Below are 10,972 nucleotides of genomic sequence, written 5' to 3' on the forward strand. Positions count from 1 at the left end.
CTGCAGCAGCCCCGGAAAACATCAGCATTCTACAATACCATATGTATGGATGAAATTTTAAGAAATCAATAGTGATGAGCGAGTATACTCGCTAAGGGCAATTGCTCGAGCGAGCATTGCCCTTAGCGAGTACCTGCCCACTCGAGACAAAAGGTTCGGGTGCCGGCGTCAAGCAGGGAGCTGCGGGGAAGAGCGGGGAGGAACGGAGGGGAGATCTCTCTCTCCCTATCCCCCCCGCTGACTGACGCTACTCACCGGTCCCCCGCGCCGGCACCCAAACCTTTTGTCTCGAGCGGGCAGGTACTCGCTAAGGGCAATGCTCGCTCGAGCAATTGCCCTTGGCGAGTATACTTGCTCATCCCTAGAAATCAATCATCTACTGCAAAAATACTCTGCAGCATACAGTAACCTTTGGTTTCAAATTTTAAATCTGCAGCGTGTCACTTTATACTGTGGATTTTCAGTTTGATTTCACCTCTTCAAATGAAGGAATGAAATCCATGTCAAACCCTTGCCAAATCAGTGTCAAAATCCACAAGTTACCCAGAGGATAGGGGATGTCTGATAACTGGGGATCCAACTGCTGGGACTCCTAATCAGCCCAAGAATGGTACCAGCTACACCTTCTAGTTGGGTCTTGCAGGTACCAGTAGGTCTAGCAGTGACCCTCCTCCCTCTAGATGGGACCTACACCAGGTAATGTAAAGTGTAACAGTGCCCCTCCTCCTCCCTGTATTTGGTTTGTGAGCCCAGTAGCTGTAAAACAGTAAAACACAATTAGTGCTGTAGTATCTTTATGTCTCTCTCACTGAGCTCCTCCTTTTCTCTCCATAGACCTCTATGGGAAGCATGTAATCTGACCCCTCAGTGTGCTGTTAGCATTGACTTCTGCAGGCTACAGGAAGCTCCATGATTGTGCCCTGGGACATGCAAATTTGTTAGTAACACCTGTGAAGCTTTGTTTTTCCGCTCACTGGTGCTACTTGAATGTTGATGACGTCCTTCCTTCATGCTTGTGCCCTCCCAACATTGCGATCTGCAGAATACCTACCAAACAGCTCCATAGATGCGCTGTCTGGAAATAAAAATTACAGGTCCAATACTAGCAAGGGCTGTGTGAAATGCCAAGCGTCCATGCAGCATCTGTGCCAGTGACCACAGCACAGGGGCATAGTAAAAAGAATGAAGAAAAGGAATGAACTGTATAACTAATTAGTGAAAACAAAGAAAGATCTAAAAAAAACAGATGTGCAATGAACAGGACAGATGTACAGTTTACAGTGGAATAAGCAGATGTTCTACATAAGTAGATCACAAGTAATTTTCCTGAGCCTCAAGGACATGGAAAAAACAAGATATACTTTATGTGTTATTTTGTCAGGTTTTGCGGATGTGGACCCTCTTTACCCCACACTGGTGTGACTTCGGTCCAAACCCAGAGGAGAGACCTGGAGCTTCCTGGTCTTCATAGAATGGCTGAGTTAAAAGGGCCCTCCATAGTTATCGGGTCTAAACCCCCTGCTCAATGCAGGATCACTAGACAGATGTCTGTTCAGCCTCTGAAGACTTTAATTGAAGCAGAACTCCCCACCTCCCGTGGTAACCTGTTCCACTCATTGATCACCCCCACTGTCTAATATTTAATCTGTCTCCTCCTTTTCAGTTTCATCCCATTGCTTCTAGTCTTTCCTATTCTTTCTTCCCCCATTTAACCAGTCCAATTTGGATCTGGACATTGCGGCGGGGTCCACAGGTTGCTACTCTAGGAGTGGTCCCAGTAGTATGACCTCTGCCTGCTACCTCACGCTGATCCTATTCTGGTGTTCTCACTAGAACAGTGTCTCGGTCTATAGTTGCATCAGCAACCACACTCCAAGAGTTACAGCCTGAGGACCCTGCAGTGAAGTCCAGATCCAAGTTAATCCAGATCCAAGTTAGATCCATGTTGTCCAACATCCATTTTGTTTTTGGCCCACAGTATCTCTGGTAGCGATGCAAAAACTTGTTGCATATAAAGAGATACATTATCCTGTGAGTCTGTAAGGATATGCACAGCACAAATAGCAGTTAACTGTTGGTTAGTAAGGGGGCTAGTCCCCTAATACCATTTGGGGTATACGCAATTGTTGCTTGCATTGCTGTAGGCCCCTAATAAGTTGACTGGGCAGGTCTCTGACACCAAAAATCCATCAACATTATAAATTTAAGTAAAAACTATTGCTATTAATTTGACTCTATTTGTAACACACTTATCAGGCTTGTCAAGTAGAAATTGTCTTATTACTGTTCAATAGTATTCAAATATATAAAACCCAATATATTGAGTTTAATAGACTAAGTACTTGTGTTGTGCATGCATCAAGAATATATATATTTTAAAATCTAATGATATATATATATATATATATATATACACACACACACACACACACACATATACATATATATATATATATATATATATATATATATATATATACACACACACACACATACACTGCCCCTGGAAGTACCCTGTGCCTATCAGTTAGAAGCCTTCGCCAGCCCATTCACGTGGGGAGTCAGGGGCAGGCAGAATCTCACCCCACATCAACAGTTGCAGCATACACAGATGCTGTGAGACCCCCACCCAGGGAATGCAGAAGTGGACCCCAAAAAGAATCAAAAAAGGCTGAGATTACAGGAAGAGAAAAGAAGAATGAGGAGCCAATTCACCTCTGAAAGGTATGAAAAGCCATCTCATCTTGGGTCCCTAACAAGAAGAGCTGGCACAGGTAAGCTGGGGAGGTTGCAGTTCAGTGAGGCTGAAGAGGATGGTGGAGGTGGTAGTGGTGTGGGAAGAGTAAGAGGAGAATGACCTCAATCCCAATGTTCACCTTTCCTTCTGTGACGTACAACACTCCAGCAGTGCACACCCCAGTTCTTGCCTGCCTTTCAATAGAGAGGGAGTGCTCCATGAATAGAGGGCACCATGGCCGGAGGGTCAGGATTAAATTAATGTTGACCGTGCCTCCTTTCCTTCTCCTCACCCTCCTCTGTGGGCCAACTTTTTTTGCTTAGTGTCTGCCTCCTAGTGGCCGTAGCTATACTCACAGTATGCAACTGTGCCTCCTAATGTAATGGACGAGAAAAAAGGTTTAAAAACTCATTTTTACATTTTACAGAAGGCCCCAGGCTGCAATGGCAACTGAATGACACCTCCCAATTTCATCACAGGGGGCTGTTTGGGATCCCTGTATACCAATTGGGCATTTAAATGCTGCTATCAGAACTCACAGTAGCATTTAAAGGCTTAACAGCCGCAATCAATGTTCACTACTGACCGCGGTTGTTGTCAGCTGTTAAAAACGGAGGGTATCCGCCCTGTATGGAGTGGGGTTGGCTCTGATTCTGCTTACTACAGATCCTGCATGCCCAGGACATAAATGTATGTCCTGGGGCATGAAGGGGTTAAAGAGTGAAGACCGGGGGCGCTCCGGGTTTGGCCTAAAGTCACAGCTGTTAGCGCAATGGAGCGCTACAGGTAAAGTCTTGTGTTCTGAATTCAAAGGCTTATGGGAATGCTACGGCAGTAGTGCCTGGGTACACTGCCCTGCAGAAAGTGAGCTGTAGTGAATGGGCATCACGGGAAGGAGAGGATCCGGATGGCTGGAGGCGAGGTGACCCGGGGATTCAGGAGCCAGAAGATCGGGGAGAAGAAGATACAGTAAGAAGACTGCCAGGAGAGGAATAGGGAAGTATAGAATTATTTTTTCCGCCTTTAATGTATAAGCATTACTGCCGGGGTTTCGCAATTATTGATTAGTAAAGACTTACAAGGTTTAATTTATAAACATAAAATACATTCACCTTAAAGGGGTTGTCTCGCGGCAAACATCAAAATTTTACCTTACCCCATTCCCCCTGTTACCCCCCCGGCATAAAATAGCAATTTAAAGCGGTTTTTAAATCGCTTGCTACTCACCGATCCGACGAAATATGGAGTTATAAAAATCTTCTCCCAAAGATGGCCGCCGGTCCTTTCCCAGGGATGCACTGCGGTTTTCTCCCATGGTGAACCGCGGGTCTTCTCCCATGGTGCACCATGGGCTCTGTGCATTCCATTGCCGATTCCAGCCTCCTGATTGGCTGGAATCGGCACACGTGACGGGGCGGAGCTACGATGACGACGCGGTGACCAGCTCTCCGGGACGAGCGGCCCCATTCACCAGGCAGAAGAACGGACTGCGCAAGCGCATCTAAAAAAAGCAAGAAGCCAGCGAAATTAGACGGAGCCATGGAGACGAGGACGCCAGCAACGGAGCAGGTAAGTGAATAACTTCTGTATGGCTCATAATTAATGCACGATGTACATTACAAAGTGCATTAATATGGCCATACAGAAGTGTATAACCCCACTTGCTGCCGCGAGACAACCCCTTTAAGGCTGCATTCACGTGGGCGACGCAAGAAAATTGCAGCGATATCACATCGGTGGTCCGTGCGATATCACTGCGTTTTCTCGCGGCTGTAGTGCGATTTTTATATCCCTACAAAGTCAGACAACCGTGTATCACCACATGTGAGGATTTTCAGAGGGGATGTGGGAGAGGGGGGTTGAAATATAAGCCCTACCCAAAAAATTAGCCCTAGGCTGCAGTAAAAAAAAAAAATAATTATTAGAGATGAGCGAACGTACTAGGTAAGGCCGATTTCGCAATCGAGCACCGCGATTTTCGAGTACTTCACTACTCGGGTGAAAAGTACTCGGGGGCGCTGTGGGTGAGCGGGGGGGTTGCAAAGGGGAGTGGGGGGGAGAGGGAGAGAGAGAGGGCTCCCCCCTGTTCCCCGCTGCTACCCCCCGCTCCGCCACGCCTCCCCCCGGCGACCCCGAGTACTTTTCACCCGAGTAGTGAAGTACTCGAAAATCGCGGTGCTCGATTGCGAAATCGGCCTTACCGAGGACGTTCGCTCATCTCTAATAATTATACATCACTTAAGAGGCCCTTTCATCTCCAATGTGACTTCTCCCCTGAAGCTCCCCAACACAACCTTGAAGTCTTCTGCCAGCCCTTCCTGGATTGGAGGATCTAAATCCCCATCTCCAGGAGGGGCTGGCTGTGATTGGTTCATTGAGCACAGGCTCAGATTGGCTGAGCCGTTGCGTTTGAGAAAGCAATCAGAGGCAGAGATTTTCAAACTCCTGACCAGGGAGCTCTGCCAGAGAACTTCAAGCAAGTTTGATGGAGCAGCTAGGATTTTCGGGGTAGGGCATATATTTCAAGCCAACCCCCACCCCATCCAAAACTCTCGGCAAAAGAGCGCTACAAAGTTGCGCAACTTTGTAGTGAAACAAAATCACAATATTGCACATAACAAAGATGCGATACTGCATCGTCCATGTTAAAGCAGTCTTAAGTCCCATCTATACGCAAACACAATCTTTCAATTGATTGAAGCATTGACAGTTTTAGCGATCGTTTTGCATAAAGTGGTAATGGACACAATTGTCCATTAACACTTTACCAGCTTCATTTGTGTGTAAAAGGGCCTCCGGGAGCTGCTTGCAGAGCACAACATGTGGTCTGAGTTCTGCACACAGCTCCATTGTTCTTGCACAGGCTGTTGGCAGAATAAAATGTAATCTCAGATTCCTGTGCAGAACAAAGCATGCGGTCCCTGTTATCTTTCTCCAGTTGAACGATGGATTTTAAGCTCACCTTAAAATCATCGTTCAGCCAAAGAGTGAACAATGACAGTGTTTACATGCAACGTTTATCGCTCGTATGCGATAATCGTTGCGTGTAAATGGGCTTTTAAGACTGACATATCTGTTTCTTAAACGAGGTCCAACTTTTAATTACTTGTTCTTTTCTCCTACTTTCCGCTCGCTGGGGACTACGTATACTTTCTATTTACACCTGAGTTAATTGCGCATTTTAAGGCTTCATATGAAGTGACCTTGTATTCCTCGGAATGCCTGGCACATGAACCAAACCATCTGCATACAGGTTTAACCCCTTAAGGACCAGGCTGTTTTGTACCTTAAGGACAAGACACTTTTAAGGGATTTTACCCATGTGGCGGTTTTACTGCCCTATTTTTTTCCTTTAGCTATCAAAATTATTTTTGCTGTGTTTTTTTCCCCCTGACATATCGGGCTATATTTTTAATATCTTTTTCACTGACTTTTTTTCTGTTTTTTAGTTTTATTGGGGGTAAAATGCTAAAAAAAATGATTTTTTTTAACATTTATAGTTATTTTTTTTTATTTAGTATATTTATGCTAAAATAAAGTATGGGAACGAGTTTCTCTATTTGTTTCGGACGTTTTGATATATAGTATGTATGGTTTTGGTTTACAGGGTGCATACGGCGACGGTTTTTGTTGGCGTTGGCTTCGTGTTATTTTCTTTCTTATGTATGTATTGTTGCTTTATTCTGTAATTTTTATTTACTTATGTATGTAATTATGTTTTTTTACTATCTCTGTCCCCCATGATGTCATGTAAGACCTCTGGGGAACATTCACTTTTTTTTTTCTTTATTTGACACTTTCCCACTGTAGCTGGGGCGTCCATAGGAGCCCCAGTTACAAGGGAAAACAGCCCCTGCAATGACAGTAGTCACTGGCAGAGCTGGACAGAGTCTAATCTGACCCTCCAGCTCTGCTGTAGTAGGGAACCCAGGCGGTCACATGATCCCCCGGGCTCCCGATGGGTACTCGGGGAAGCAGAGGGCAGGAAGCGTTAAAAACCCCTGCTCTGATTGATTGCAGAGACAGGAGACTTAAATCGCCGCCGTAATTTTACAGTGCCTGGTCCTACACGGGTTAAGCAGAGAGAAAATTAGAAAAAGAAACTCCAGGCAGAGTAAGATGGCATATGAGAGAACATTATGGCTTCTCTCACACAGCGGTGGGCGGTACAGAGTATGATAGAACTACATACACATCTCTAAGACACGTCAACTCGCCCGCTGTTATTGGGAGCCGCCCTATTTGTAGCCTCCCTCACCCCAACACCTTATAAGGCTTTCAGCATTGCAGGGGAGAGAGGCTAAAACCAGCGTAGGAGCATAAAACCCACAAAATCCACCTTCATCTATTGGATGAATTTGGCGGCAGCCTGAATACATCCCCTTAAAGCTCCTGGCACCAGGTCCTGACGGCGGCAGCCTATATACATCCCCTCCAAGCTCCTAGTGCTGGGTCCTGATGGCAGCAGACTGTATACATCCCCTCCAAGCTCCTGGCGCCGGGTCCTGATGGCAGCAGACTGTATACATCCCCTCCAAGCTCCTGGCGCCGGGTCCTGATGGCTATGGCCTGTTTACATCCCCACCAAGCTCCTGGCGCCAGGTACTGATGGCGGTGTCCTGTATACATCCCCTCCAAGCTCCTGGTCCTGATGGAAGCGGTCTGAATACATCTCCTCCAAGCTACTGGCACCGGGTCCTGACGGCAGTGGTCTGTATACATCCCCTCCAAGCTCCTGGCACCTGGTCGTGACGGCAGCCTGCATACATACCCTCAAAGCTCCTAGTGCTGGGTCCTGATGGCAGCAGACTGTATACATCCCCTCCAAGCTCCTGGCGCCGGGTCCTGATGGCTACTGCCTGTTTACATCCCCTCCAAGCTCCTAGCGCCAGGTACTGATGGCGGCATCCTGTATACATACCCTCCAAGCTCCTGGTCCTGATGGAAGCGGTCTGAATACATCTCCTCCAAGCTCCTGGCACCAGGTCCTGACGGCAGTGGTCTGTATACATCCCCTCCAAGCTCCTGGCACCTGGTCGTGACGGCAGCCTGCATACATACCCTCAAAGCTCCTAGTGCTGGGTCCTGATGGCAGCAGACTGTATACATCCCCTCCAAGCTCCTGGTGCCGGGTCCTGATGGCTACTGCCTGTTTACATCCCCTCCAAGCTCCTAGCGCCAGGTACTGATGGTGGCATCCTGTATACATACCCTCCAAGCTCCTGGTCTTGATGGAAGCAGTCTGAATACATCCCCTCCAAGCTACTGGCGATGGGTCCTGACAGCAGTGGTCTGTATACATCCCCTCCAAGCTCCTGGCACCTGGTCGTGACGGCAGCCTGCATACATACTCTCCAAGCTCCTGGTGCTTGGTCCTGATGGCAGTGGCCTGTATACATCCCCTCCAAACTCCAGGCACCGGGTCCTGACTGCAACCTGTGTAAATACCCTCCAAGCTCCTGGCATCGGGTCCTGACGTCAACCAACATCCAGCATGGAGGTGCAAAACTGGATGGTGTAGGAACTATTTTTTGGGCTTATCTGGAGTCATAATTAGAGATGAGCGAGTATATTCGCTAAGGCACATTACTCGAGCGAGTAGTGCCTTAGCCGAGTATCTCCCCACTCGTCTCTAACGATTCGGGGGCCGGCGGGGGGCGGGGAGGAACGGAGGGGAGATCTCTCCCTCCCTCTCTCCCCCCCGCAAATCACCTGTCACCTGCGCCGGCCCCCGGATCTTTAGAGACGAGCGGGGAGATACTCGGCTAAGGCACTACTCGCTCGAGTAATGTGCCTTAGCGAGTATACTCGCTCATCTCTAGTCATAATATAATTAGGGGTTTGGTCTCACATTATTGCTTGGGGGACATTGCCACACCAGAGAGTGAAGCCACAGGAAGTTCATTTGCATATTCCCTGCACATTCTGGAAAGAGCAAAGAATCACTGCAAGCGGGAAGATTGGCGGGATTAGCCAGGTCTAGCTGCTCGGAGGACATCGCCAGTTGTACACTTAGTAGTATCTTCACTATCAGTAGTAACTTCACTACAATTCTTGACTTTTAGAAGTTTGGAAGTGGACATTATTTGACACAATGGAAAAGGAGAGGAGCCATATGGTGAGCTGCAATGTATGCTATATGTTTACAGACCTTCTGGAGGAAAAGCCAAACTTCACCTGCCAGAAATACAAGCTTGTGTCTCTACTGGAGGAAAAGGTGCAAAGTCTTCATGAGGGTGGACACCCACTTGTGATTTTTTTTTCCCTGCTATGCGACAGTGATGATTATGAAACCAATGATTTCCAATGGTTTCATACTCATTTGTGATGTTTCAGCAGAGCTTCACATCGCAGAGAAGAAATCTGCGATACTGCCAGTGTTTTCAACGTGGCCAGCGGCAGCAGCGCTAGCCCCATTGAAAACATAGGGAGTATATCGCGGACTTCTGCCACAGCTGTGACAGAAGTCCAGGATGCTATCCCATTGCTTTTAATGGAGTTGGCGCTGCTGCCGGCCCCATTGAAAGCAGTGTTTTTTAGGCAACCCCCAAAGCATGATTTTCAGGGAAGGGCTTGAAATATAATCTCTTCCCTGAAAATCATGTCTAGCTGGTGAGAAAAACAAAAAAAGACTTTACTCACCTCTCCGCCGCTCAGGTGCGTCCTCCGGCTGGCTCCCCTGCACTGCTGTCCAGCACTTTAAGCAGGCGGGGATTTAAAAATCCCTGCCTTCTGAAAGTGCTGCACTGATTGGCTGAGCGCTCAGCCAATTACAGGCAGCGCTTAGCTATTCATTAGCTAAGCGCTGCCTGTAATAGGCTGCATAAATCAAAGATGTGTCTGATAGACTGTCAACATCACCCATTCCTACTAATACATGTAGGGACAAATGACACTGCAAAAAAGGACCTTGCAACTATCTGCAGAGACTTTGAAGACCTCAGAAAGCAGGTGAAGGAACTAGGAGCACAGGTGATCTTGTCATCCATCCTCCCAGTGGATGGCCATGGAATAAGACGATGGAACAGGATTCTAGAGGTAAGCAACTGGCTAAGTAAATGGTGCCATCAGCAAAGATTTGGATTTCTAGACCATGGAGTGAATTACTTATAAGATGGACTGCTTGCTAGAGACGGGTTGCACCTTACAAAAACAGGTAAGCATATATTTGCTGGGCGCCTTGCTTCACTCCTTAGGAGAGCTTTAAACTAGAATAATATGGGTAGGGAAGTGAAAGGCCAGGTAAAAATATACAGGTAATTAATACATTTGAGACCCCAGCTATTAGAAGTGGAAAGAAGCAACAAAGACAAAAAATTCAGAAGGAAAGTAGAGGAGCAAGAGACACCGATCACAAACTAAAATGTTTCTGCACAAATGCCCAGAGCATGGGAAACAAACAAGGAGAATTGAAGCTCCTAACACAAGCAGAGAAATATGATGTCAGAGGCATCACGGAAACGTAGTGGAATGATACACATGATTGGAATACAAGACTTGAAGGACACAACTTATTTATAAGAAACAGGCGTAAAAAAAAGGGGGAGGGGGTATTGTGTTGTATGTCAGGAAAACATTCATCTCCACTGAGATTCAAGCTTCAGAGCATGGGAGTTCTGTAGAAACTGTTTGGGTAAGAATACAAGGAGAGAACAGAAAGCACACTATTGTAGGCATTTACTATAGGCCGCCGGGACAAGCAGAAGATATTGATGAACTCATTTTGCATCAGATGGCCAAGCTCTCCAAAAAGCACAACATAGTGATCATGGGAGATTTTACCCATCCAGACATTATTTGGGAATCTCTCTCAGGTAAAAGTAATGGATCCAACAAATTCTTATCCGCTCTTGCTGACAACTGTATCTTCCAAAAGGTAGAAGAGAAAACAAGGGGATCTGCTATCTTGGACCTAATTCTCACCATCAGGGTGGGAATGGTTGAGGAGGTAAGGGTGGCTGGGACCTTAGAAGGTAGAGATCATGCAAACCTTGTATGTTGTATAACAAGGGGAGGAAGACCTGAGAACACTCAGACCTCAAGGTTGGATTTCAGAAAGGCAGATTTTAATGGACTCAGAAAGATGGTAGGAAGAATCCAATGGCTGGATGTTCTTAAGGACAGAAATGCCCAAGAAGGTTGGGAAATATTGTGAAAAGAGATTCTCAAAGCACAATCGTTAACAATCCCTAAAAGAAGGAAGAACGGGAAGCATTTAATGAGACCAGGATGGAT

The sequence above is a fragment of the Eleutherodactylus coqui genome, chromosome 6 (assembly GCF_035609145.1).
Source record: "Eleutherodactylus coqui strain aEleCoq1 chromosome 6, aEleCoq1.hap1, whole genome shotgun sequence".
Lineage (NCBI taxonomy): Eukaryota > Metazoa > Chordata > Amphibia > Anura > Eleutherodactylidae > Eleutherodactylus > Eleutherodactylus coqui.